This window comes from Crocuta crocuta, unplaced genomic scaffold, assembly GCF_008692635.1.
Source record: "Crocuta crocuta isolate KB4526 unplaced genomic scaffold, BGI_CrCroc_1.0 scaffold112, whole genome shotgun sequence".
NCBI lineage: Eukaryota > Metazoa > Chordata > Mammalia > Carnivora > Hyaenidae > Crocuta > Crocuta crocuta.
This window is the reverse complement of record NW_027528818.1, coordinates 4,375,137-4,400,759: the sequence shown is the minus strand read 5'-3', so window position 1 is coordinate 4,400,759 and position 25,623 is coordinate 4,375,137. Positions and strand designations below refer to the sequence as shown.

Below are 25,623 nucleotides of genomic sequence, written 5' to 3'. Positions count from 1 at the left end.
ATGATTTTTTTTCTTTTTGAAAAGAATACCATATCATATATAGGTAAGTAGAAAAAGGACTGGTTTATCCATTCCTGTATTATGTGGGAAAGAAACTCATTCCAGTGCAAAACACCTCAAAATAATGGATGCAATATTTAGAATATCTCTTGAGGGGTGCCTGGATGGCTCAGTTGGTTAAGTGTCCAACTTTGGCTCAGGTCATGATCTTGCTCTTCATGGGTTCGAGCCCTGCACTGGGCTCTGTGCTGACAGCTCGGAGCCTGGAGCCTGCCTCATATCCTGTGTCTCCCTCTCTCTCTGCCCCTCCCCTACTTGCACTCTTGTCTCTCTCTCTCTCTCTCTCTCTCTCTCAAAACAAAAAACAAAAAACAAAAAACAACTACAAAAAAAAACATAATTTTTTTTAAAAAAAAATCTCTTGTAAAAGAAATGAGTTGGAGAAGAAGTCAGGCCAGAAATAAAAAGAAGGTATGATTCCACACAGGTAAACCACACTGAAGGTCCACCGCCCCAAGGGCATCTACTGTTCCTGGTGGCCTTGAGCTAGTGTTTATGAACCATACCTGTGGGAGGAAAACACAAATCCTGGGGCTCAGTAGGATGAAAGAACAAAAAGGGAGCCCTCTATGTAAAAGCTGAAATCCCTGAAGGGCAGCCCTGAAATGGATGAACTAGAAAACAAACAAAAAACCTTCCCTGTAATGGTCTTCTGTTTGGGCCATGGATCTCAGTGTGAAAAAGAAAAAAAAGATTTCCATGGATAATTATCCCCCCCTAAACACACATTATACAGGCAGGATCTGAATTCACCCTCCTGGGTGACCTATGACAACACACACCTGACCCTCCAAATCATTTTAAAGTGTCCTTGGGTTAGTGCATTGAGGCTGTCAGCAGAAGCAAATCCAGAGCCTTTCGGAAGAACTCTACAAACGCATGCTCAAAAGATTCTCACAGACAAAGCTCTAAGGAATGTAAACTCATCATCAAAGTCAATATACAAATGAAACACAAGCCTCCATGAGTGAGACAGTAAAGAAGATACAGAAGCAGACACACAAAGGGTACAGGTGTTAACAGAATATAAAATGGGTTTATTATTTTTAAGGAAATAAAAGATTGAAACTATGATGAAAGATCAAGAGACTATAAAAACAGAGCAGATTTGAACAAGAACAGGAAGCACACTTGCCAAAGTGAAAAATGTAACAGGAAGTCCACGCTCAGGTTTGGCAGACGGTAATAGTCACAGCTGAAGAGACAGCCCATCAGGGAACTGGGAGGCAAAACTGAAAGATCACACAGAATGCAGAGAAGAGGAAATGTAAAAAGAGGTTCGGAGTCGGGGCGCCTGGGTGGCTTAGTCGGTTAAGCGTCCGACTTTCCCTTAGGTCATGATCTCTCGGTTCGTGAGTTTGAGCCCCGCGTCGGGCTCTGTGCTGACAGGTAGCTCAGAGCCTGGAGCCTGCTTCTGATTCTGTATCTCCCTCTCTCTCTGACCCTCCCCTGTTCATGCTCTCTCTCTCTCTCTCTCCCTCTCTCTCCCTCAGAAATAAATAAAACATTAGAAAAAATTTAAAAAAAAAGAGGTTCGGAGATAAAATAAAAATAAGATTAAAAATTTGACATTCACTTATGTGCATCATCAGAAGCACACAGATGTGTGGAAAGGCAAGGTTTTAATCGTAACTAAGGATTTCCTAGATGCTGAGAGTCACGCCAGACACGTCACAGTGAAAGTGAAAAACACCCAATACACAATGAAGATACTGAAAGCAGCTAGAGAGAAAAGACACAATACTATAAAATGTGACATAACTATTAGATGATTTCTCAATAGCAACAAATAGAAGATGATGGAATATCGTCTTTAAAGTGCTAGGAGAAGGGGTGCCTCGGTGGCTCAGTTGGTTAAGCGTCCATCTCTTGATCTCCACCCAGGTCATGATCTCACAGTTCATGAGTTCAAGCCCCGCATAGGCTCTGTGCTGACAGCGTGGAGCCTGCTTGGGATTCTCTCTCCCCCTCTCTTTTCTCCTCCTCCTCTCTTTCACCCTCTCTCTGTCTCTCAAAGTAAATAAACTTAAAAAAAAAATTTAAGTGCTAGGAGAAAGTCACTGTCAGTATAGAATATGACCAGAAGTTGGCAAACTTTCTGTAAAGGGCCAAATAGTAAATGTTTTAGATTTAGCAGGCCCAGGTCTTTGTCCCATAGTCTTTTTCTTTTTAATCAACACTGTAAAAATGCAGAAGCCATGCTTCACATGGGGTCATACAAAGACTGGCCTCATACCCGATTTGGCCCAAGAGGCTGTGGTTTGTCAGCTCCTGGAAAAGACAACAAAATTATCAGTAGAGAGGAAATAAAGGCACTGCTCACAGGCTCTCAGCAAGAAAAGTTGTAAAGGATGTACTTTAGGAAGATGCAAAATGACCCCAAAAAGTCTGAGATGATGCAAGAAGAAACAGTGAGTCAAGCATCGGTAAATAACGATGAAAATCCAGGTAAATGCTAGATAGGTTTTTCACTCTCCAGATAACATATGCTGTTAAAAAAAAAAAGTCTACAAAACCAAAACACTAGAAAGTGGGCTTCTGTATAGGGCTTAGGAAGCTGGAAAGAGTGCTGCTCCCACTTAACAGTGAGAAAAAGAACAGAAGTAACCACAGAACTCTTAACTTTTCTTGAGAGAGAGTGGAAGGCACAAGGCTCTGAGAAGAACGGATTCCAATGAGGGACAGCCTCTCAAAGGAGGGCAGCGGGGGGGCGGGGAGGGGGGTGTGTGTGCACAGGCTCACCTACTGGGTAAGAGGAGGCGAAGACGACATCGGCTACCATTTTAAGAAATTGTTAGAGGCCAAGAATGGGCTAACATGTCAATCTGGAATAGCTGGGGGATGCAAATTCAGAGAGGTCTGCAGTCAGTAGTAAATTCTTGTCCATGAGCCTCCATTGAGTCCTCTCCAGGAAGGAGGCTGAAAGGGCCCTCCTCAGTACAGACATGGAGGAAGGGATCAGGTGCTTCTCCCTAAAAAGCACACAATCCACTCCTTACCCAGATCCTTCTCTCATATGGAACAAAAGCCTTAATTAAGACAAAGAAAGAAACAACCCGAAATGTCTACCAACAAATGAACTGATAAAATTGACAAATTGTGGCATACTGATGTAATTCAATATCCTACATAATTTAAGATGGATGAATTTCCTAAGCATAATTCTAAGGGAAAAATCAGATAAAAAAAGATTCAATTCGTGTAAAATTAACTTCTTTGGGGTGCCTGGGTGGCTCAGTTGGTTAAGAGTCTGGCTTTGGCCCAGGTCATGATCTCACAGTTCGTGAGTTCAAGTCCAGCATCAGACTCTCTGCTGTCAGCACAGAGCCCACTTCAGATCTGCTATTACCCCCTCCGCCCCTTCCCCGCTAACGTGGTTTCTCTCTCTCTCAAAAACAATAAAGAAAATATTAAAATTAACTTGTTTAACAAAGTTGAATAAAATCTATATATAAATTTTAAGTTGATATGTACATACACACATTTTTATACAGTGTCTGAAACAAGCAAAACAAAACTATGTGCATTTATTTTTAGGGCTGCATATGTAAGAATTAAACAAAGCAAAGGAATGATTTAAGAACTTCAGGTTAGTGGTTGCCATGGTCAGGAGAGAGGCATGCAATCCTGGAGGGGCGCCTGGCGGCTTCTAAAGTGCTAATTATAGAAAATCTAGTTAGTAGACTGAGTGGTGGGAGTATGTTTTATTTGTAGTTATTTACCATTCCTTACATATGTGTTAATTCACTCTTATGCACACATGATATATTTTGTAACTAAAATCAAAGTTTTGTGCAGATACGCATACAACAAACGGCAGTTGCTGGCGATGGGGGAGGGTGGAGGAGAGGGCTAACAGCCACGTTTACTTCTTGCTCAAAGTGCTTCTGTTTCTGCTGTTTTGGTAACACAAGGAGTAGAGTGTATTCATACTCTACTTTTTTCAAAGAAAAAAAAAACACTAAAGATAACTTTTGGCTTCTAAACCAGTGAATAATCCTCCTTTTAGGAAGACTCCTTTCTGCTACATAGTAAAACTACCTCGAAAGGATAAACAGGAGATTTGTGTTGCTTTCATTCTTCTAAGCTGCAAGAAGCTATGTAATAAGTCTAAAAACAAAGAGGTCGTATTTAATGATACTTTAAAGTCTTCCTTGCCATATTTGTTCACTTCAGGAAAAATGGCATTTAAGTTTACCAGAATCAAATAATCCTATTGTTTTTATTCCAGACAAGGTAGTGTGGTGACTTACAAGGCTGCATATTCCTTTACACAGACAAGAGATCCCCAAGTCCTATTAGCCAAGTGGAGAAAGCACTCCAAATGCTTGGCTGAAATTCCAAGAAACTTTAAGATTCATTAGTGTTGTATTTCTTTTATCCCTAAGTGACTTCAAAATTCTTTTGTTTGATGAACAATGGCCATAACCAGAGTGAGAAGAACTCTGTGTGGGACTTACTGCTCTCTAATGCTCTTCCCGGGTCTAGAAATCTTTTGGACTTCCTTTAAATGCAACCATGTCCTCAGCTATTAGAAAATTTGATGTAATTAGACTCCCTTTATGTGGCTTTATCAGAGACAGCAGCCTGAATATAAAAGCATCATTTGCCAAAGCAGACCGTAATCTGCAGAACTGTGTTGCTGGAGAATCTTTTACTTCTCCCCAAATAGAAAGTGAGTTCCGGAGAACAAAGTACCTTGTTGTGTGCATCTTAGCATAGCCAGAGCCTAGTTCAGTGCCAGGAACACTCCAAGTATTGATAACCGGGGCTTGAGTGCCTTTGCTTGCTTTTACAGCTCAGAAAATTAATTTCTCTTAGCCATCCATCCAGCTTTGGCTCAGGTCATGATCACAAGGTTTGTGGGTTCTAGCCCCACGTTGGGCTCTGTGCTGATGGCTAGCCTGGAGCCTGCTTCAGATTCTGTGTCTCCCTCTCTCTCTCTGACTCTCCCCTGCTCACACTATCTCTCTCTCCCTACTCTCAGAAATAAATAAAAAACATTAAAACACTTTTTAAATAAATAAATAAAAGTATGTGGCTCAGGGCACCTGGGTGGCTCAGTCAGTTAAGCGCCGAACTCTTAGTTTCAGCTCAGGTCACGATCTCATAGTTTTCTGAGATGGAGTCCCGCTGGGGCTCTGCGCTAACAGTGTGGGGCCTGCTTGGGATTCTCTGTCTCTCCCTCTATCTCTGCCCCTCCCCCAGTGGTGCAGTCTCTGCCTCTCTGAAAATAAATAAACTTAAAAAAAATCAAAGCGTATGGCTTGAAGTGGATTTCTCTTTACTGTTCATATAGTTCAACATATTCTCAACAGTTTGCTAATCTTGTTCTAACATAAATGCCACTTCTGGCAGAAAATCTCTTTTGAGCTCAGATACATTTTCCCCCTTGGAGTTACCACAGCATTTTGTTTATGCATCTCCCTTACGTTCCTTAACTCTTGGCACACTGTTAAAATCCAAAACAATCTTCAACTCACACTACCTATCACAGTGCTCCAGATAGATTAGGTATTCAAAATTCTCAAGCACTAAACATTCTATTCCTTGACATGCTCCACCTGGCTCCTTCTGTTGGGAGTCATTCTGAGCCCACTAGTTGAGAAAGCTCTTGGTGAGGTTAAAGCAAGTTTGCACGGTCTCTTGCCAATCAGATGATGACCCATATCCACCCCCATTCAATTATGTCTGCTTGAGCACCAACCCCCAAGGTACCTTGTTGATCAATATTGGGAGTGACTTGTCCCCTTATTCTGGCTCTGGTATGATGACTGCACCCTGTGAAGGAACTTATTGTGGGAACTTCTTCTTTTATGATTATGGGAACAGACATCGTGTCTACAGCAGGTCCTGTTTCCCTCCATACTTTCCCTTGAGCTATGAACAGGCTAATGATCCTTACTCATAAAGGACTGACCTTTACGTGTACAACTCTGTTTCTATTGTTGCATTAATCCAAGATGTTTATACAGCTCAACATGTAAATCAACTAACCAAAAATGTCTCTCATGCCTTAGCTATTCAAGAAATCATAAACCTAGACACAAAGGTAAATGCACTTGAAGAGGCTATTCTGTGTATTGGAAATGAGCTAAACTCTTTAAAAGTATGGTTGGCTCTCTGGTGCCATAAAGAATATAACTGGGCAATCAAGTCTTCCCTGGAAACAAAGAGCCTAACTTAGAAGGAACAGACAAGAGCAGAACATTAAGTTACCACATATACCTTTGCTAACTGATGGTGTATAGCAGTCCCTTCCCTAAGGCCTACATTCCACAAACACCTTCCCTTGCCCTGGCAGCTGTGATGAGGATGGATAGGAGTATCTACAGACCTGTGACTTAATCTTAGTGTTATTAAAATGTGTATGTTTCCTGTTTTTCACTAAGAATACCCTGTTATTTTCTTAGTTACTCAACCTCACTATAATTGGGGCAGTTCTGCAAGAATACTTCGGTAAAACCTGTTTCTGTACATTTTCCAAAACATCTTATCATTGAGAACTGTCCATTGTAAAATCTCCATTTTCTGATGCCATGTTAACGTTTGACCTATAAATAAAGATACCAAAACCGACAGTGCAGAGATGCCTGCCTGGTGATCAGAAAGATTCTCAGGGCTCTCTCACTCCCTCCCTCGCCGACACCATCCATCTTTCAGGGACCCCTGGACCTGGCTGGAGCTGGACTCCGGCACCCTTCCTGTGCTTCTGAGTGCTCTTTGATCTGTCCTTTTATTTAGCATACTGTATGCTGCATAATCTGTGGGAACCTACCCTAAAACAGGTCAATAAACCTGAAACTCTTTCTACCGATGGCTTGGACATGTTAAAAAGAAAACAGCATTGTTTTTTCATCTTAATGATACATTTAATGTTAAAAATTCAAAACAAAAATAAAGGTTACCAGGAATTTACTATTTGCTTTGTCTTATAACTTGATCTTCACACCTATAACACCATACATATCTTTTCATGTCTGCAAATACAGTTCCCATCGAGGATCATCATGTTCTGGAATGATAGCTGGGCATAACAGCTGCATGCTGAAAGAACATATCTTACTTTGCACTCCCCATCTATGAACATCTGGGCTGTGCCAAAATTTTGACTTTTAAAAAAATAAATGTTTTTATAAAACTGTTCACAATTGTGACCCAAGGGTAAATTCCTAGTGGTCTGTTTTCCAGGTTTATAAAGGTTATAAAGGATTTTGGGAGGACACATGGACAAACGTGAAGCCCATATCATTCTATGCTTCTACAACAGCAAATTCCACATTTCATGGATTCATTGATTTCACCTTGTAACATCTTTGAAATCTGAATGCTCCTTATAATTTACGGCATGTCACAGTCACTGCTGTTAGGTGGCTCTTGGGACCTGCTTACCACTGCCTGAGTCACACTGCTACAGCACCTCAGCCAGAAAACTACTTAGGGACCATTTCAGGAAGGTCTAGAAGTGTGGACTATCATCTGAAAACATTTACAAATCTTAAGAACATGGCACCATTGGGGCGCCTGGATGGCTCAGTTCATTAAGCATCTGACTCTTGGTTTTGGCTCAAGTCATGATCTCAGAGTCAATGTCATGAGATGGAGTCCACTCTGGGCATGGAGCCAGCTTAAGATTCTCTGTCTACTTCTCCCTCTGCCCCTTGCTCACTCATGTCTCTGTGTGTGTGTGTGTGTGTGTGTGTCTGTGTCTATGTCTGTGTCTGTGTGTCTGTGTCTGTCTGTCTCCAAAAACGAAAAGAAGGTAGCAGCACTGAATCTTAGAAACAGTGCCAGAGGCTTGGAAGAAAATCCAAGCAGAGCCCTCTTTTATGAAATACCACACGCTCAAAGCTCTTGATGGTGCAGATAATGGTGAAAAAGCAAGGATGTTGAGGCTCTAAGCTGAAAAGTGATTTAGAAGTGTTGCACTCATTGTGAAGAACTTTTAGAAAATAACCAGCTAAACCAATTTGTTTTGCTTATATTTTCCTCCTTATGTGTCTAAAGGAGTGATTTATGGTTAAAATCTTTATCTAAAGAAGATCTTACAAGAATTATAAAACAAAACTCTAAGACAGCACGGTACACTAATTTACTTGGCATTTAAAAAAAACTTTTTTAAGTACATGAAATAATGTTGGGCCTTAATACTGACAACTATAGTCCCTTTGTAAACTGCCTATTCTTATACTTTTGGCACATTTTTCTATTGAGATGTTTATTATTTCTGATTATTTTTGTGGCAATTCTTTATAAATTAAGAATATTAAGTCTTTGTTTGATCTAGGTCATGCGAACATTTTTCTCAGTTTATCCACCACATTAACTTAATGGCATTTTTGTTTTTTGTGGGGTTTTTTTTGCAATTCAGAGAGTCATTCAACTGGTAAGCGATGGCAGCCAATTTCAGATTTGATCAGATTTTATCAGTCTTCTTCAGGCATCTCCCTCATGAAAATTCTTCATAGACAGGAGAAAACCACATACATAGAAATGTCACACTGCTAGAAATAACTCCAATTATTAGTATCAGCATGCACTGAAAATTATAGGACACTGGAGACCTGCATCCAGTTCCTGTCTTTGATCACATTCCCCACGCCCCACCCCCAAGAATGACATTAAAGGTCTTTCCAGACCACTGTTCATTTTGAGGTTACTTCACAGCTGCTCAGTGCTAATAATGCCATCGGCAAAGGCAGTACAAAGCTGGTTGATGAGAAATGACTTCTGATAGTCACTCCTCAGAATACTCCAGCTTTCTGCCTCTCTCCTTGTCAGCGTACAGGCCTCCTGATGTCCCAGTGGGCCAGACATCCCTGGTACAGCACACAAGCACAGCTGGCCTCTGCCACGTCCGAGCACAGCCTGATTGCTGCGTGGTGGGCACTGCCCTGAACTAGGAGTCTGGAGTCATGGGTCCTAACTTTGGCCTTGCCTCTAACCAGAGATGCGAACTTGGAGAAATAATTGTACATTTCCGGGTCTCAGCCTGCTCATCTTTATGATAGGAGGAAGCAGAATATGGGTTCTCTACAGTCTTTCCAATGCCCACATTCTGGTTCTATGGTACATATCTGATCAACTCTCCTCATTTGCTGCCCCAATAATAAAAAAAATAGGGAGGCAAACCATAAGAGACTCTTAAATACAGAGAACAAGCTGAGGGCTGCTGGAGGGGTATTGGGTGGGAAGACAGGCTAAATGGGGATGAGCATTAAGGAGGGCACTTGTTGGGATAAGCACTGGGTATTGTATGTAAGGGATGAATCTCTGAATTCTACTCCTGAAATCATCATCACACTATGTTAACTTGGATTTAAATAAAATTAAAAAGAGGCACCTGGGTGTCTCAGTCCATTGAGTGTCCAACTTCAGCTCAGGTCATGATCTCACAGTTTCTGAGTTTGAGCCTTGCATTGGGCTCTGTGCTGACAGCTCAGAGCCAGTTTCTGATCTTCTATCCCCCTCCCCTCCTCTGCCCCTTCACCACTTGTGCTTTCTCTCTCTCCCTCAAAAATAAATTTTAAATAAATAAGGGGCACTTGGGTGGCTCAGCTGGTGAAGTGTCCAACTTCGGCTTAGGTCATGATCTCATGGCTCATGAGTTCGAGCCCTGCGGGAGGCTCTGTGCTGAGAGCTCGGAGCCTGGAGCCTGCTTCAGATTCTGTTGTCTCCCTCTCTCTCCAACCCTTCCTGACTCGCGCTCTGTGTCTCTCAAAAATAAACATTAAACATTTGTTTTAATAAATAAAATTTAAAAATAAAATAACCATAATAATGAATTCAAGTGTGTCCTCCAAAGGTGCTCTTCTTAAATGTTTTGCTATATTGTCTCTCTTACATTAAGAGAGAGCAGTTTGATCTGTTTCCCTTCCTCATTACACAAGGACTGGGTTGACTTGAAAGTCAAGGCTAGAAACCTCAAGAAGTTTCATTAGACTTCAGACCCACTCACCTCAGTCAGCATAGCTTGGTTGTAAAAAAGGCATGTCGAATTAATTTTCCAGTTGTTTTTACCAATCACAGAGATACAGTTCTTCCACCACTTCCTTAAAATATCTATTCTGAAATTACCTAATCCTGCCAGGAGTTTTATTTCTGAAACACAGCCTTCTGGGGACTCTTCCCCTTTCTACTGTCCCCATATCTCATTACTTTTGTTCCTCATGTAATTATAGTAAACACTAATCCCAAGATTGTATTACTTGTAGCTTTAATATAATTTTGTATGATGATTGCACTTCTCATTCTTGCTGGTATAAAAGAGTGAAATAAATAGTGCTTTCCAAGGACTGGCACCAGAATTACTCAGAAAACAGGAAAGATCTCTGACTGGGGCAGGAGACGAAAGGACTCAAGAGCAGAGCACCTGCTACTTCCAAAGCTTCAGGAAAGTGGGTGAAACTGGTCCACAACAAACTGGGAGAGAAATGGACGGTTCTGAAGCCGGCAGCTGTTGAAGAGAGAGGAGAGAGAGAAGCCAGGGGAGGAGGCCCTTCTGGTGAGTCGTGGTCAAAATCTTCCACAGCCACCATGAGAACACTAGTCCATCCTTGAGCCTCACACCAAACATGAAGAGAAGTCTACTGAGAAACACATGAGAATACAGAAAGGCTAGGAAGGATTATTTTGACTTCTAAGATAATACCAGTTTCAGGGGAACAGGGAACAGAGAAGCCAGCTTGAACACAGGGCTCTACCATGAAGTGACTCGACATAACAAAGAATATAAAGTTAATTAGAAAAAAAAGAAATGAAAGCTTTCAAGAACAAAAATATCTAAAATTCAGTATTGAACCATCTAGTATGTAATACGAGCCCTCAGATTTTGAGTAAAATATGGTACACCAAAATGTGATTGAGATATTGTGTGCATGTGTTATATGTTTTAGTAAGGTCTTTGTCTTTGCAGGGAGGTGGTGGGGAAGGTGCAGTAGAGAGAAAGAGACTGAAACCTGATTAGGCTTGGATCAATGTGGTGTGACACAGACATCAGCAACAATCTCCTAACAACCAGGACAATATTAAGTTCCCTGGAAAGCTCAAAACATCTCAGGGAAGGATTTAAACTTTTATAAGACATAGAATGAAAATTCAAATCAATACAACATAGACCTCAAGGAACTGAGAGTCCCTGGTTGACATCTGGATTTTACTTCTTTACCCAAATACTGTTTTCATAACTTTATAGCCTGCTAGTTATGTTCTGGTCTTTATATATTTATGAACATCTCCAAGGTCTTTCAAAATCTTTCCTAAAGAAGGCAGTAATTTCCATAAAAAATTAAGTGTATAATTTTTTCTTGCAAGAACATGGTGAGAGATTTTTATCTCTAATTGGAGAGAATTCTGGAATAGATTCTAGAATCTTTTCACTAATAGAAAAGAGTAATATTTTTTCTATCAAGTTCAAAGTAATAAACACAAATATTGTGTATCTACCTTTTAATAATTAATGGCATCAAGGATGTTCAGACCTTCATATCACCAACTGATCCAATACAATACAAAGGCCATACAAGAACATGATTTCACTGCACCTTTTCCTTTTGACATTTACAAGCCTCACCAATTCCTAACCTGGGAGTCATCTGATTGAGAGTACTGCACAAGGATGTGTGCTACAGATTTAAGATAAGCTTTCAAGCATATCTACAAAAGGTCTTTTCTTCAAACCAGTTCTCTATCAACACTGTTAAATATCTATTAGGATTTGACTGCTTAGCTTAACCCTACAAAAAAAAAAAAAAAAAAATTAGAGTGGCCCAAAGACACAGAATTTAAGAAACAAGAAAGGAAAGCAATAATCCATGTATGAAAGAACTGCTCCCTGATCCTTTCCTAAAGGTCATGAACACCATTCAGCACAAATACCCAGCCATTCAGCCACCTACCTAGCCACGAGCAGTAGGAGGCTCCTTGTTTCCATTTAAAATAGGAGCTAATGTCACATCCATCCCATAGTTGGGAAATTCTTACATGAGTGATAGTGTTCACAAGCAGAAATATTCTCATCCAGAAACCACTCTATGGTGCTCCTGCTTTCCTGGATCAGTTGGACATCAACCCAGTGACTGCAACTACCTGTGTGGCTCAGAGGTCTACAGATAATCCATAAGGAAGTGTCTTTTAACTTCCAAATTCATAACGCCATGGTGGAGAATATGCATCTTATACCACAGAATGAACCATACACCATTTTACTAAGAAGCTGTCTCAAAAGTAACTGAATAATAAATGTAAAACTAAAAACTAGAGAGAAGTAGAGTGGAGTTCCGGTGTCCACGTGATGCCTGCTCACAGAGTGTGGAGGGCCCAGCGTGGTCATGGTTTCTAGTTCACAAGCTTCCCGCCAGATCTTCCATCAAATACTCATCACTGCCTTCTCAGACACTTTCAAAATGTGATGCTAACTGTATACTTTTAAGTTTATTTACTTATTTTGAGAGTGACAGAGATAGCATGAGTAGGGGACAGGCAGAGAAATAGGGAGACAGAGAATTCCAAGTAGGCCCCACACTGCCAGCACAGAGGTCAACACGGGGCTTCACCTCATGAACTGTGAGATCATGACATGAGCTAAAATCAAGAGTAGAATGCCTAACTGACTGAGCCACCCAGGCGCCCCACTAACTGCATACTCTTCATCTCCTCATCTTCTAGGATTTGGTGATTAAAGTACAGAGCCTTTCTCCTTTACTGTGCAAGGTCCATCAACTGTACTAATACTGCTAGAGAGATTCTGGATCCCATTTGCTACTTCACATGCAATTACATTGCCAGAGACCCTTCTTTGACGTGAACACACAGTCCTCTGCCTCTGATAAGAGCTATAAACATTTCTGCACAATCGAGGGTGTGTTAGAGATCTTCTTGGCTTTTGTCGGCAAAGACTAGCCTCTGAGTTGTAAAGACTCTTCTTTACCCAGAAGCCCTTCTGCGCAAGCTTCTATTAGCAAATATGTTGGTGGAAGCAGGTATCAGCCTGCTTCCGAACTACTCGGTACAGGGGAGAATACAAATGGACACAATGCTTGACACTTTAAGCATTTTTACAGAGAAAAAAAACCATGGTGAATCACTGGAATATTATCTATAATCTTAGCTTTTAAACCCATTGTGACCTTTCACACACATACATGGGTGTATGCTATATACATTTTGCAAAACAATAGCTACCCATACACATGCAGTGAATTCTAATTCTTTTCTGTTTCCTATTTGAGAGTTTGAATAACTTTCTAAATTTATCTTTTGAAGTGAAGTTAGAAAAAACGTAATATAAAAGGTTAATGAGACAGGTGGAAGTATAATTGAATTCATGTATTGAGAAAAAAAACTCAGAAACACCAGTGTGGAAGTTTTATATGTCAAGTTGTGTTCTCTTAGGTATCAGGATGATTTTGTTTACACAAAATTCCAAACACAAAGGCCTGGGGACATCCACTTAGCTTTCATTACATGACAAGGCAGTAAGGCTGCAGGGAGAAATAAGTAGTGTTTTCCCTTCAATTCTGAATAAGCCTATAATAATTTAACAAGTGTACACTGCAACAGGGAAATAATGGAGACAGTACGTTCTGATCAGGGATTAGAAAGAGAAGCAAATGGGTGATAAGGTTTGAGGGCACAGGAGGAAGGTCAGGTTTGCTTGATTTTAGCACATCACCTAGTTGGTTCAACCCTGAGACTCTCTGGCAGCTACAGAGCACAAGAGGAGAACAGAGACTCCTACAATTCAGGTCAGAGTTCACTAGTAAAGATCCAAGAAAGATCTACTCATTCATACGATGTGGGTTCCAAGCATAAGCACGAGAGCCATCTTCCCATCTGGTTATGACATCACTAGACAAAATTCTCAGCACAGAAACCTTGGTCTTGAATCATCTCTAATAAAGTCAAGGGCAGTCAGGGCTGAGGAGGAACTCAGCAGAAGAGCTATGAAATGTTTCCATTCTTTAAGAAAAGAGTTAATTAAAAGACTACAAGTTCACAATGACTAGATTTTACCTTAGTTCTCTTTATACATTAAGAATGATGCATTCAAGACTGATGGATGTGGGGGGAGGGAGGAGATGGGCATGGAGGAGGGCACTTGTGGGGATGAGCACTGGGTGTTTTATGGAAACCAATTTGACAATAAACTATTTGTAAATAAATAAATAAAATAAAATTTAGTTAAAAAAAAAAAAGAATGATGCATTCAAGCTTGAGCAAAACTTTGTTTCCTTCCTCTCAATAATAGTTTAAAGATTCCATTTAGTGTCCCAAATCCAAATTAGCTGCAGACATAAAGACCCCAATTGTCAGCCTATTTTGGGGGGGTGAGTAATCCTTGTTAAAATGCCAGTGTTTGCAATGGCCTATACAATGATCATTCAAATTATGAATTGTCTATAAATGTTTCTATCTTTGTACGGTTGGAAAGGAGGCCAAAGTTGAAATCATTCCAGTAAGGCCCAAATAGAAACTCGGACACTTCCAGCACCATCATGGTGGTAACACTCACACATACCCCTACCTCTCTACTTCGACTGCAATCCAAGACATTATCTATCCCTGTCATGATCTGGCATCCAAATATTAATATGACAACTGTATTTTGCCCTCATTTTTATTATCCCAACACTGTAGGCTCCTTGTTTAAAAAGTTAAGTTAAATTCAGAGAGTCTTATGAATTCTATATATTCCATACAACTCACCATTAACACATTTCTTTCTGGAGATTTAAATGCCAGGATTAGCAATGCAATACCAAATCCATACCCATAGATAAATAGGAATAGGCCTCTGTGAATGTTTTATATATTAAAGGATTTCTCCAGGCTGGCTTATTTATCTATTACATGCCCTTGGGCAAATCTAGAAGAAAAAAAAAAACACTTCCAAATTAAGGATTAACTGGATAGGAGTTTTGGGATCATCTAGTCCAAGTGTATCATTACATGTCAAATCCAATAGCCTCGGGCCCTTGACCTCTTAGGATATGGTACTGTTACATACCTCTTTACTGAAATTCACTCATTCCTAGGTTCCCATAATTTTAGTCATTTTGGCTGTCCTGTAACCAAAAAGTTCCTTTCCACTACCAATCTCCATGATACCGTCCCCTGCTCCCAGGCTTTATCCTCCCCTTACAGCAACTCCAGTGGTGGTCCATCCACCCTCATTGCTTCAACTGTCAGGAATATATTAGTGGCACCAACCTCAGCATGCACCACCAACACTCTCAAATGTAACACACCCAACGCTGAATCCACATTTTCCTTCCAAACCTCCTTTTGCTTATACTCCCTTTTTTTATGTTGTTCATCAATCACCCAGCCCAAAATGTCATTTAGTCCACCTTCATATTCAGACACTAATTTCTAGAAATTATTTCTGAAATCTCTAGACCATTGTTATCAGCCTTATAATTAACATCTCCTAAAATCAATGTCTCCTATACACACTCTTTGGTACAGTTAGCACAATTATTTTTTTTAATTTTTTTTCTAATGTTTGTTTATTTTTGAGACGGAGAGAAACAGAGCATAAGCAGGGGAGGGGCAGAGAAAGAGGGAAACACAGAATCCGAAGCAAGCTCCAGGCTCTGGGTTGTCAGCAAAGAGCCTGATGCAGGGCTCAAACTCATCAACTGCGAGATCATGACCTGAGCTGAAAACAGAAGCTCAAGCCACCCGGGGGCCCCAGAACAATTATTTTCTAAAGCAGAGCTCTGACAATGTCTGCTTAAAAGACTTTAATGGTTTCCCATCACCTATAAGGAAATGTCCAACATCCTCAGCAACCTTCCCGTCTCAAGCTAGTTTTTAGTCACATCTCACCCTAAGACCACCTACTTGTCACTCTGGTCCTTTCACCTTTTCTCAATAATCACATAAATGGTTTCCTTTGCTTAAAATGCTCCCACCTTTACTTTCCTCACAATTCTGCTTATTTTAAAATGTTACTTTCTCTATAAAATCTCCCTCAAATCTCTAGGTCACTTAATCATTTCTGGGTGCTCCTTGGTACTCTGTTCACACTAATAATATCACACATCAACTCCACCCTCTTTGTCAGTTAGACGGTAACCTGCTTCAGGAAAAAAGTGGTATATTGTTCTTGGTATAACTAAGAGTTAATATACCTGCACTTAGTAGTTGCTCAATTAATAGCCACTAAGTAAATACATAAACACAGTGAAAAATGCTTTCTAATTAAGATGTGAAGTTGAGTCCTACTTTCTCTAGAACTCAAACTCTGAGCTTCAATTCCTTCACCTCTGGGATGAGATAACAGTATCTTTTCCACCTATGAAGTGCTATTATAAGAATAAATGAAATCAAATAGAAGTACAATGTTAGTTACAAACATATGAAGTATGATCTAAGAGTATGATCTTTTAATGTTTATTCCTTCACTGAAATATAACTAAGGTTAAGAAGAGATTCTATACAGGGGCACTTGGGTGGCTCAGTGAGTTTAGTGTCCAATGCTTGCTCAGGTCATGGTCTCACAGTTTGTGGGATTGAGCCCCATGTTGAGCTCTATGCTGACAGTACGGAGCCTGCTTGGGATTCTCTCCCTCTCTCTCTGCCCTCCCCCAACCCCCACTCACAAGAGCACACACATGCTCTCCCTCAAAATAAACATTTTTTAAAAATTAAAAAGAGAATTCTATAGCCAATGCCCAAATTGGGAATCAATATAAACACAATGAAGAATAGGTTTTAGTTATTTTATCTGTCACAGCATTCAGTGTTTCTAGAAATTAAAGGTGACAAATTTAATGTGATCTGTCCGGCACTAGGATACAAGGAATTAGCAAGTAGAAGCACTAGATTATAAAAAATAGGCTTCTGATAAAACAGACGTGAGTCCTAGTGCTACATACTCCTTTGCTGTCTTATTAGCAAATGCTATTATCATGATTATATGTATAAATGCTTTACATATATTAACACATTTAATTCTTATAAGAGTCCCAGGAAATATAGCCTCTTATTCTCATTGTTACATACAAGGAAACTGAAGCAGGGGTCAGTTAACTGTCCTGAGTTAACTTGTCCCGGGGAGCAAAGCTATTAGGGGGCAGAACTGGGATCTGTGTCCGTACAGACTGGTTCTAGTCTGGCTCTAACCAGAGAGCCATGCAGCCTGTCTCAATAATGGCGTGACAGGCCAGCACAACGCCTGACCCACAGTAAATTCACGGCAAGTGTTAGTTTCCTTTTGCTCGAGGAATGAGGACACACGTATTGGACATGAGGGCTATGACATCATCTCCCAATAATACTCCCATGCCAGGTGGGCTCCATGGAAAGGGGACTGTCTGTATCGCGTACTACCTTCCTTACTACAAGAACAGAACGTGAGAACAGTAGAAGAGATCAAACCATTTTAACTAGCTATTAATTCATCCATTCAAATGGGATAGAGTTTGTTCTTCATTGAATCGTTAAAATGTCGCTACCCTGGGCCGAGGCAAAGACAGACAGCTCACCAGTTTTGTTCTTTCAGCTCTCCTGGCTGTCTTTTGACAAATCCCAACACGTCAATTACATCTTCGATGACAGCCAGCGTGGTTCACTTTGTATGAACTGGATTTTCCTTCTCCCTACTCTCTCAGTGAGTTGTTACAGTTCCCTCTTAGCATACCATTCGTGAAGGAATGGTGGGGACATGCTCTCCACACAGAGCTCACATCTCTGTAGTGCTCTTGGCCTGTGCCTGCTTCAGACCCAGGGAGCCCATTTGATTACAAGGGCTGGGGCCAACCAGTCTTCTTCAGAATTCCTACAACTGGGTTAATTCTCACATGCCCTAGTTGGTACCAGAATGCTTTTAATTGTTGTGTTAAGAATATTCTTCTAGTTTTAATATGGACTCTTTTAAAATAAATTCCATGTCTCTCCACTGTCCACAGGATTCTTAGATTACATACTGGTACATTATCAATATTTTATAATCCTATACTTAATAATTTAAAGGTTCTACACTAAGTGCTTTACATTCGAAAATTCTCACAAGTTATGACATAATAAAGTTCAATTCTATGAAGACTTTTTGTTACATTTTAATATCTCTGAAATCAAGATGCTTCCTCTAATCAATACCATGTCAAAGTGGTGATATGGTTTTTTCCCAGCGTACAATAGATATTCTTACATCTTAAAATCAGTAGTATTTTAGAGTCAATAAAATTTGCCAACTACCATATTGATTGCCATTTTAAAGTTGAGGCTCAACATGTTCAAGGATTTGCCCAAGATTCACTGTTTTTACACAGCAACCTACGTAAACATAATTGCACGTCCATAGAAAGAACTTTATCTTCTTTTTAACAGTTAATTGCAGCATGAAGACAGGAAATGGATCCCATTACATGTGCCTGCAGATCAGGCTCTGGAGTTTCACTGGCGCTCAAGTCCCAGTTCTGCCACTAAACTAAGAATGTAATTTGGGGTCTGTTACCTAAACTTAATAATCTCATCTGTCGTCCAAGTAACCTAATCCTAGCGGGCTTCAGAGAGGATTAAGTGAGATAATCTATGTAAAAGCTCACAGCACAATGAGAGATGCATAGTGGTCAATGAGTGTAAGTGATAATTTCATAAAATAAGGGGGCATAAAAGGAAATAGTTAGGTCTGCTCTGCTCTTTATCCCCAGCCCAGTTTCATTCCAAATAATAGGATACCATTACCATGACTCTGTTCCTATCATCTAAAGCACATTTTGTACGGGATATATTCTAGTTCCAAACGTGGAGAGGTCCGCTGCCCTTTCTAGCTAGCGCTCTGCACTCATTTCAGTTCTATACATCATTCTGAGCATGTGCTTTGAGTAAGGTCCCGTCCTTTTTGCAGGTGGTATGAAGGAAGGAAGGGTATAGAAGGAATTACCCTGCCCTCTGGCCACTCCAAATCTAATGATGAGGATATACAAACATAAGATTCACGATAAAATATGGCAAATGCTTTAAAACAAGTACAGATGAAAAGTCTACTTACGAACATGTAAGGAAGAGTTCACATCTTACAGGGAGCCTAAACAATTCCCTCAGAAAAGAGGAAGCATTTAAGACAAGGCAAGATAATGGCAGATCCTAGGGGAATCCTAGGAACAGAAATGCAGAAGCAAAAACAAAAGGGTTGATTTCTTTTTCTACCTATGATGAGCAGACCGTAACAGAGTAACTCTCCCATCTACAACAGAAGATTTTTTTTTAAATTAGGGGCACCTGGGTAGCTCAGTCAGTTGAGGGTCCAACTCTTAATTTTGGTTTAGGTCATGATCTCATGGTTTGGGAGATGGAACTCTGAATTAGGCTTTGCGCTGACAGAGCAGAGCCTGCTTAGGAGTCTCTCTCTCTCTCCCTCCTTCTCTCAGCACCTCCCCTGCTTGGTTACTCTCACTTGCTCTCACTCTCTCAAAATGAACAAACATTTAAAAAAAATTTGAACAAATAACAATTTAAGATCATGAGAGTAACTAAGGCAATAAGAACATGAGGGGCCAATAGCCTAGAAAGAAGGAAAATCCACTAAAGGGAGCTCTACATTTTCTGCCTTTTTCCCTACTTGGGGAATTTGTGAAATAAGATCTCAAATTATTGTGACCAAACAGAAAGCAGCAGCTTGGGACTTGCTGCAATCTTACAAGTTGGGGGAGGGGAAAAAAAAAATCAAATTTCAAGGATAACTAAGTTGCCAGGCTTGAGAGAGCAAGCACTGGGGATAAAAGGAACCAGAGTACCTAGAACATTCTGCATGCAATTTCCTCCTGAGGTTGCTGATGACTCCTGAGCTGTTCATTATCAGAGGAACATGCTTTGAAACCAATCAGAAAGCAACTGATCAGAGGCTATAAACCCAATCAGCTACTTTGGCAATCTCAGCCTAACAAAGGGCAAAATCTACTCTTCTGGATCCACCACGTAGGAGGTTATCTGGTAAGTAACCTGAAGGGCCATGCCCTAGGTAAAAACAGACCAGGGGGCACCTGGGTGGCTCAGTGGATTGAATGTCTGACTTTGGCACAGGTTATGATCCCATGGTTCGTGCGTTCGAGCCCCATATCAGGCTCGCTGCTGTCAGCCTGTCAGCACAGGGCCTGTTTCAGGTCCTCTGTCCCCCTCTCTCTGCCCCTCCTCTGCTTGTGCTCTCACAAACATAAACATCAAAAAAAAAAAAAAATACACATCAGAAATTAACCAATTCACAAAACCTACTATGTACAGGACAGAAGTTACAGGACCAACAATGCCAATAGCACCAAGGTAAAGGATTCTAATCCACAGAAAGTGGATTTCTACACCTTTCACAGAAAGCAGCCAAGGCAGTTTCCCTCTCAACTACACTTATTCTCTGCTGTGTGGTCTCCAGTAAGGCAAACTCTTAGGGCCTCATGGGTTTCATTGATAAAACGATTAATTCATACTTTTTGTCAACAGAATAAAATGATCAAATTTGATGATCTCTAAAATCTCTCAGTAACAACGTATTTCTATTTTATGGTTAATTAAAAAATAATAGAAGACCTGGGTAATATTGATAATACAGACAAAAACAATTACAAATCCACTGACCAACAGGCAAACAGAAACTCACACTAGATGGGTGTTTCTGGCCTGCTTGCACTTGGGGAGATTTGTGCACAAGGTAAAACTATGTGTGTTTGTGAAGAAAAAAAAAATTAGGAGTACTCTTACCAATGAGAATCTTACAAGTAGAATACACTAGGAATTAGTTAAAATAAGCAAAAAAAAAGAAAACCACTAAAAATAGACAAGTGAATTACTGAGCATGAAGAACCACAAACCTCATTAAAGAAAATCTTACTTAAAATCAAGGGTGTAGCAATTTAATGAGCAAGCAAAACTGTTCTGGGATTATACGAATCAGACAACGCCCAAATCCAATTAAAATGCTAAACTATAGACCATCTATATATACACACATACATACACGTTTTCAAATCCTGTAATGATGGGAAATGCCATTCTTTTATTTTGACCTTGAAATATTGTTCTGGTAAATGGGATTTGGTATTGGTTTGCAATTACAAAAAGTAATTACAAACTTTAGGAAAATCACAGTAGGATAAATGTGAAGGGAACGATTTGTTTATAAATCATAAACTAAAATAACTAAAATTAACATTCTGTGGACCCTTTTACTTTAATAGCATTAGCAGACAGGGGCTTGACGCAATTCTCTAAGAACACAGTCGTTTTTAACTAATGGGAATAAATCCCTCAAACTAGAACTATTCTTTACCAAATTTACAGACAAGGACTATAATGTACCAAAAAGACATTACCATATCCACAGGGGACAAGATTTGACTTGTAGAACAATTAAATCCCTAGTAATTTAGACCTTATACTTCAATAAGAATTATTTGTTGTGCAACCAAAGAACTGCACGGCTGCAGATATGCAATAAATTTAACAATGGCAGGGTAAGTTTCCCAATTTTTATGGGAGACGGTGTTTCTCTGCAGCTTATCATCTGTAAAGAAATTTTTCCCCTCATCAAAAAGTACACTGACACAAAAATTAGTAGAAAGTCAAAAGAAATCCTATGTGCCTCACAATATAGTTGAAATTTATATAGATCTGGATTAAAATACCAGCTTTGGTTTTGTCCATCTGTGACTCTGGGCAAGTTTCCAAAACACAGGGTCTATGAAAGAAATAAAGTACGAAAGACACCTTATGCAAGTGCCTAGAACCTCATGTGTTCAGAACGAGCATCCATTCTCTTCCTTCTAGTATTTATTCAATCTAACAAGGATTTGCTAAGTTCTTCTAATGAACAAGGTGACAGATGTAATATATAAGCCTGGAACTAGAAGAGGTGATTTGTATAAAATAAGTCTGGTCTTATTCAAAAAAAGGAAAGACTTTTCCGCAGTCGTCTCCCACGAGAAGAGAAGATGGGGCATGTGAGAAAAAGCGCAGTGGCTATTTAGAATGGCCATGTGGAGGCTGATGGGCTCCCCAGCTATTGTCTAGCCACCTCACTTGTGGCTCTTGACATGTCAGCCCTCTGCAGGCCCTGATCCCTGGGGAACTGGTGTCAGGCCTGCTGAATATCCCTAAGCTCATGAATACCAAGGCACAGTCCGACTTGGTCCATCACTGAGTTGCTAGACAACAAAGCAAGTGGAGAGGATTATGTCACACCCACTTGCTTTTGAACCCTCCTGTCCCATCACCTTGGCAATTGAACCCAAGCTTTGGATGAACCTGGCTCCCATTGCTTCTCGGCCTTTTGGTGAAGATCAAGTGGATGATCCTGGTTCATTGTGTCTCAGGTTTTTCTCAGCCTGGAGTACAGTTAAAGAACAGTGAACACTGTACACTTACAGAAGACTTGTCACATGGTGTGGACATAGGAGCTTATTCAAACTGCCTATCAGTTACAGAAAGGAAGCCTGTCCGCTTCACCAGAAATTCCCATTCCCTGAAAAGGATGGACGAACTCTGGGGCAGACTCACCCAGAAGCACAGGACAGTGGAATGAATGCTTGACGAGGACCACTCCCCCTACCAATCAGTCTCCCTTGTGATAACATATCTTTTCTAGAAATATGGTAGTTAACAAAGAGGCCAAGCAAGGTAATGGCCTATTTCAGGGCTATTGTTCCTATGAAAAATGTCAAAGGAATCAAATCTATCAATCAATCAAAGGACAGAGTTTGAGCTGTTGTTTTCTCATTCAAGTTGTTCTGGTGGTAAAAGTGATGAGATGCAAACAGGAAACACAACAGAATAGATGTGCATGAGTCAATGAACTGCAATTGTTTTAGCATAACAGTGACAGCATGCGCTGTGTTCCAATATCTTAACCTTCTCAAATTTCATTTTAATGCCAAAATATCACTTATTCTGAAATGCACAAACTGTACTTTAGTAATTATGTGCCATCTTTTTAAGGACTAAATATAAAAATAACGAGCAGGCTCATGGTTATGCTATGGTTCAAAATGCCTCTAAGGTTCTAATTAGCTTCACTAAAGAAAATGGCTTTTTCTCCCTCTTACCCACAAGGTAATATCTTTTTCACAATATGACTAAATTAATAAAACACAGAAGCCTTCATGAGTAATAAGCTAAGATATACTTAATTTAGTATCTTGACAGAACAGGGAGAAAGTTGATTCGTTTCAGACAGCAGTAAGCCAAATTACAAGAATCAAAGGGAATAAGACTTTCTAATTTAAAAGAATCGAGTTTTAATTAGGTGAATGGTTTTTCAAGGCAGTTGTAGGGGTGAACAGGATGGAAGAGACTAGAGACTTTTAATCTATGGAACTCGGATTGGATGTAATAGAGCATCACTTTATGTTTTTCCTGAGCATGGCCCTAGGAGAGGGACACTTACCTCTCCTGGGCAGGCTTAGCGTTTGCCAAGGTGAGCCTCATAAGACGCGGATTATTTCTTTTAAATGCTTGATGTAAAGGCTAGGTACCTCCCACCAGGTGAATGACATCAAGATAGGTCATGATTGACCAGAATAGGTATTACCACAGATGGGAAATCATTGAAGAAACCTGTGGTTATCACGGTAAGGGGCTGGAGGCATAAAGCACCTTCACTCAGGAATCTCACAGTCTAGGAGCACCTGGGTGGCTCAGTCGGTTAGGCGTCTGACTTCGGCTCAGGTCATGATCTCACGGTTCGTGTGTTCGAGCCCCGCATCGGGCTCTCTGCTGACAGCTCAGATCCTGGAGACTGTTCTGGATTCTGTGTCTCCCTCACTCTCTGCCCCTCCCCCACTCATGCTCTGTTTCTGGCTCAATAATAAATAAAAATATTTAAAAATCTTTAAAAAAGGAATCTCACATTATAGTAGGACAGGTAGCCAGGTAAGGAATTAATTTCTCAATAAGATGGGATCAGTTTCCTATAACAAATGCATTTATGAAAGAAACGAAGAACAAAGTAATGATACAGTACATATTTTCCACAGAAAATGAACAATTATCCCTATTATGATAGGGATAATATTACCTAATTGCTTCAAACTTTATGCATATAGTTCTTAAGAGCTAAAAAGTAAAAGCATGCAAATACATAGAAAATTAAATTCACTCTAGAGCAAACTATAGTGCTGCAAGCAACAATTGCTTTAACAAATTCCTGTTACTCAATTTCAGAGAAAACTTAAGATTTCTCTCATAGTTTTCTCATTGCCCACAGGGTCACAATTTGGCATATCTCACCGGTCATTTGTCATTTGTTATTTCCTTCATTTTGGAGAAATCGTGACATCCTTATTCCTGCCCCATTAACTTTAGATTCTTCTGAAATGAAGCGTGTACACAGACAGGCAGATTCATAAGCGACACAGGTAGCATTTACCATCGACCCATAAGATTTCCTTGGGGTAACACTCAGGTTCCCTTGAAGTACCAAGTCTACCAGATGCCCAACTCCTAGTAAAAACACCTAGGCAGCACCATGCCCAGCTACTTCTTTCAGATCTCTTGCTGTGTTTCATAACAGCTGACTTCAAAGGACATTTCTCTTCCATGATCTGTAAAAAGAGCCCTTGCAGACCTCCAAAGCAGAGAGCCTCAGAGCAGAGAAACACTTGTTTGTAGGTATTGGAAACCACACATCCAGGTCCCCTCAGGTACACTAGTAGGATTATAGAAGATTTCAGAAAATAAGGACTGGCTTCCTGCTCCGGACCCTCCAACATTCCTGAAGGGAGGCCAAAAGAAAAAGGCCCTTTCCATTTGCTAAGAATAATGAATAGGGAAAGGATGGTTCCCTGAGCCCCATAAGGAGGCACCTCATCAAGGGTTAAGTTCAAGTTAGGCAGTAGATGAATCCCTTTAGCACAGGCCCAGGAGGAATAGTTCTGCTGTGCACAGGATAAGAAATGAGGTTTTTAATCTCTCAGCTTTAATCTAATGTTCAATGTAAGGCAAATGATGTGTATGTAATATAGTCATTACTTCATCCTTTAAGTGACCAATGCACCTGAAAACTTTGGATGGGTACAGGGGTGCCTGGGTGGCTCAGTTGTTTAAGCATCCGACTTCAGCTCAGATCATAGTCCCATGGTTTGTGGGTTCAAGTCCCGCGTAGGGCTCTGTGCTGACAGCTCAAAGCCTGGAACCTGCTTCCGATTCTGTGTCTCCCTCTCTGTCTGCCCCTCACCCACCCATGCTGTGTCTGTCTCTCAAAAATGAAAAAAATATTTAAAAAAATTTTTTTAACTATGGATGGGTACATATTCTACTTTTCATTTATCTGCTCATTTTCAAAAGATATTTACTGGATGCCTTTAATGTTCCAGGCTCCAGAAATATAGCAGTTAAGACAAGAACCTTGTGGGGCACCTGGGTGGCTCAGTCGGTTAAGTGTCCGACTTCAGCTCAGGTCGTGATCTCACGGTTCGTGGGTTCAAGCCCCACATCAGGTTCTGTGCTGACAGCTCAGAGCCTGGAGCCTGCTTCAGATTCTGTGTCTCCCTCTCTCGCTGCCCTTCCCCCACTCATGCTCCGTCTCTCTCTGTCCCGAAAGTAAACTACAAAAAAAAAAAAAAAAAGACA

The 25,623-nt window shown here is 40.4% G+C and overlaps 1 protein-coding gene across 1 annotated transcript in view; it reads right to left on the bottom strand.

Moving 5' to 3' along the window:
- RNF150 (ring finger protein 150) overlaps nucleotides 1-25,623 on the bottom strand; it is a 251,746-nt gene that overhangs the window by 214,509 nt on the left and 11,614 nt on the right. The gene's annotated exons all lie outside the window — the stretch shown is intronic.